This window comes from Dasypus novemcinctus, chromosome 9 (genome assembly GCF_030445035.2).
Source record: "Dasypus novemcinctus isolate mDasNov1 chromosome 9, mDasNov1.1.hap2, whole genome shotgun sequence".
Lineage (NCBI taxonomy): Eukaryota > Metazoa > Chordata > Mammalia > Cingulata > Dasypodidae > Dasypus > Dasypus novemcinctus.
Genome location: NC_080681.1, coordinates 123,444,642 through 123,449,246, shown reverse-complemented (window position 1 = coordinate 123,449,246; position 4,605 = coordinate 123,444,642).

Below are 4,605 nucleotides of genomic sequence, written 5' to 3'. Positions count from 1 at the left end.
GCACAGCTGGTCCAGTCGCAGTGAAGGATTTTTATTTATTAATGGTAGGAAGAGCTTTCATTCTCCCTCTTTCCCCACTCTCCCTCCCCACTTTTCTTCGAGTTAAGTGGGTCAATAAAATCCTTAAGTGTCTAAAGCAGTTTGAGTTGTATTCTGTGTTACTTGCACCATAAGGAGTTCTTATGGATATGCTTTATAATCCCATAAAGTATAAGTATGATTACCCAAATTTTACAGACTAAGAAACTGAAGATTGGAGATGCTAAATAATTTGCCTAAAATCTACTTCTTGAGCCCGTGTTTTTAGCCACCATACTATCCTACCTCTCCCAGCTGGTGTAAGTATTCCTATTTTCCTGCACGTTGAATGATGTGGGTTCTCATTGCTACAGTCAACAAACAAAACATATGTTCCAAATAAATACACAATTTGTGCTTCCTAGTCAAATACGTGAATGTAAATAAATGAAGAAAAAAATTTGGAAATTGCCAGAGAAGAAGGGGTCACTCCGTTATAACAAAAAGGACAAAGTTATTTTCAAGGAAAATAAAAGGGAACTCATGCTTACGTGTACCGGGTACTTAAACGAAACTATTCTTAGGAGCATTGTTTGTAACTGGCAAAATCTGGAATCTTAGGTTCATCAAGAATAAAATGAATAAATAAATTGTGCTATATTCATACAATGGAAATCTTTATGACAATGAACTTGAATCAACTGTGCAAGTTAAATCACCAGCATGGGCTAATCTTTTAATATTGATCAAGAAAAAAAAGAGTAAGATACAAGATAATACATATAGTATAATATCCTTTATCTTCAATGAAGAAATAGGCAAAACCCAAACGACACTGATGCACATATAAGTGGTAGAATTATGGAAAAGGCAACAAGGAAACTATCACCCCTTGAGACATAAGGGAAAGGAGGGATATGGGGTGGGAGGCATCAGGGATCTGGCAAGGCGGCATTCCCTGACCAGGTGGGGAGTACACAAGTACTTAACTCGTTATATTATTCATAAAGTTGATGTACATTTTTGTGTATTTCTATTTCACAGTCTTTTTGTCTTTAAAGAGAAAAGAATACACCTAGAGAAAAAGATACAATTTACAATCTTTCTTCATTGTTGCTTCTGTTATTTTACTGGTGGTGCAATTTTTCAGACACAGAGGCATTAGCCCTGTAATTAAGTCCTATTGAGGAGAAAAGTACTAGAACGTCATTTAGAAACCTGTTTCTTCAAATTATGCGAGCTAGAACCACATTCTGGAGCCTCAATTTAAATATAGGAACTATTGACATAATAAAATATGTAATATGTATACAAACAAAAATAAAGGTTCAAGTAAAATATGTTTATAGGTAAGTATTTTATATTCCCTAATACACATATATATATATATATAACATTGATGAAAAACTTGTGATTTTTAATAGTGGCATAAAATAGAAAAGTGCCTTATGTTTTACAATTTACATGATTGATCTACCCTTTTTTATATGTCTCCAATTATACACACACATACACACACACTGCTGGAATTTGGGGGAGATTCTCTTTATCTTTCCCCTCATATAAAAAGTATACTTATAAAATAAAATATATATTTGTCAGATGCCTTTCTAAGTTCAGTGCACAATTCTTTCTGCTTTTTTGTCTGCTGTGATATTAGCCACATCACAGTTAAAGCTACTGGAAAGAGGAAGGAGAAGAAAAACAGTATTTTTTCATTTGTCATTCTATGTACCTTGTCTTTCTTCCCAAACCCCCATATCTGATTTGACTGATTTGCTCATCAAGAAGCGGTTGCCTTCTACCATTTCCCTTTTTTACTTCTGCTATCTTATCAGTTTTTTCCTAAGAGTAAACAGAGAACAAGGGAGGTGACGTAAGATGAAAATATAGCCAAGAGGTAAAGTTTCCTCTAGATAATACTTTTCTGTTTAATTTAATGAGAAAATGTAGTACTCATTTATAATGATTTACATAATAAAAATATATTTAAAAAAAAATTTGTTAAACCTTATTCTTATTAAAATTCAACTAATGAAGCGGATGTGACTCAAGTGATAGAGCTTCTGCCTACCATATGGGAGGACCTGGGTTTGATCCCTGGGGCCTCCTGGTGAAAAAGAAGAAGAGAAAGTGTGCTTGCCCGGCAAGCAAGTGCCCTAATGAGTGCCTGCATGGTAAGCCAGTGCCCACACGAGTGTCCGCGCAAGGGCCCGTGTGGTGAGCCAGTGCCTCATGCAAGTGAGTCACACAGCAAGATGATGACACATCAAAAGAGAGACAAGGGGAGAGTCAAGGTGAAGCAAGGCAGAAACCAGGAACTGAGGTGGTGCAATTGACAGGGAACTCTTTCCCCATCAGAGGTCTCCAGGATCGAATCCTGGTGAATCCTAGAGGAGAGAAAATAAGAAGACAACATAGACAGCAAAAACAGCAGGGTGGGAGGAGGGGAAGAGGTGGAAATAAGTAAATAAATCTTTTAAAAATGAAAAATAAAAATAAAATGCAACTCTTCGTTAGGTTTAAATTTTTAAACAAAGCACTGCTAACATTAAATTTTAAGTGTGATATTAACCGAACACATTTTTAACAAAAGGAGATGGAGTTAGCATAAATGTTTAGAAGAAAGATGGTAGGTAGATAGAATGACATCAGAAATGTGATGAAATATTAAAAGTTGGCATATCTGGATAGCTGAGTGGGTATATTGGAGTTCTCTGAATTGTTTTTGTGTAATTTTTACAACTTTCCTGTAAGTTTGAAATTATTTCGAAATAAAAAGTTGAAAAAAAAGAAAAAGATGGAGCTAGTCCATTGTCTGTAAAGTGAAAGTGAGGTCAAATGTTCTCACTTTTCAGGGGATTTTTCGAATGAATTATCATGTTTTAAGATGTGGGAAACATTGAAATGCACTGAGGTCATTGTCAGGAATGTTGTTGGGTGGATTTCTGTCAGAATACCTGCCTGCTCCAGTCAGTCAGAAGTTATGCCCTCCACACCAGAAGTAACCATCTCTTTTTCCTCTGGACTCCTCTGGTGCTTTCTCTGAACTTCTTTTAAGGTACTTGACACTCTCTACCCTGGGTTATAGTTCTGTGTGTGCCTTATCTTCACTGTAAGTACCTTACGGGGAGGGTAATGGCTAGCCCGTCTTAAATCATCATTTCCTCTTGGTATCCTGTGCAGTGTCTTACCCAGGAGAGGTGTTCAATAAGTGGTTACGGGATGCAAGGAAAAGGACATCGAGTAAGCAGCACTGGGTTTATTTCCTGGCTTTGGCAATCATTGTACTCAGAGCATCAAAAACAATATTAGGCATCACCGTATATTCCTGTGGAAATAGAATCCTACTCCAGGCAAGAGGACTCTGAGTCCTAAACCCAAGTAAGTGTCAGAATAAATGAATTTCACATTGTTAACATTTTGAGCCTTTAAGTCAATCATAGGTGTCCTCTGCGATCGTAGCCAGAAACTACTTCTAGTTAGTTGCCAACCAGGCCTCTTAAAGCAGAAGGCAACCCTTGGCAGGCACACCGCCCCACTCACCGCCTCACTCCCTGCATGACTGCATGCAAGAAGAAAATGAAAGTCCGGAAAATTGCTAACATCAAATCCATAGCATGATCTACACCCCAAAAGTAAGAAAAAAAATTTCCGTTCAAGAGGAAATTTCCTTTTCCAGTTTATAAGAGAAGGTCATAGTTCTTGGAAGGTAAAGAACTCAAAGAAGATACACCAATACTGGACAGGAGCTAACAGTGCTGTTGTCATCCAGTCCCTCCACTTTTTCCTAAATCTTCAATTTTTCCTTCTCTATCAACATACAAGATATGCTATTATTTCGCCCAATCTTTAAAAAGAAAAAAAATTTAACTCACTTCTCCCTATAGCTGTGATCCCATTTCTCTACTCTTTTTGCCACAAGACCTGGGAGAGTCGTCTATCCGTGTCGTCTTTCTTAAACACACATCAGCTTTCTGCCTCCATCATTCCACCCAAATTGCACACACCGAGGAACTACTTGTTGTTAAATTCAATGGGTGGGGATTCAATGTGGCTCAGCGGTTGAGCACCAGCTTCTTCTATACAAGGTCCAATCTCAAATAAAAGAGATTCAATCCCTAACTCGAGTACCAAAAAAACCCAAAAAAACAGAACTCAATGGGTAAGTCTGGGTCTTTATCTTACTTGATCTATCAGCAGCAGCTGAACATTCCGTCTTTCTTAAAACTCTTGGTTTACTCGACTTACATAATAACCTTCCGGCATTCCTCCTAATTCAGGGCCAACCCTTCTCAATCTCCTTTCCTGGTTCCTCCACAGTTCCGTGTCTCTTAATGTTGGAGGGTCTAGGCCTCAGTCCAGAGACCCCTTCTCTTGCAGTCCTTTGGTGATCTCATCCATAAATTCCATCTACGCACCAAAGATGCCTGATTTATGTCTCCAGCCTGGACTTCTCTCTTAAACTCCAGATCCACCTGGCCAGCTATCTCTTTGACACTGTCACTTGAATACATCCAAAACTAAACTTATGTTTCCCTCAATATCTACTGCACCCACAGTCCTCTGCAGCTTAGTGAATGGCAA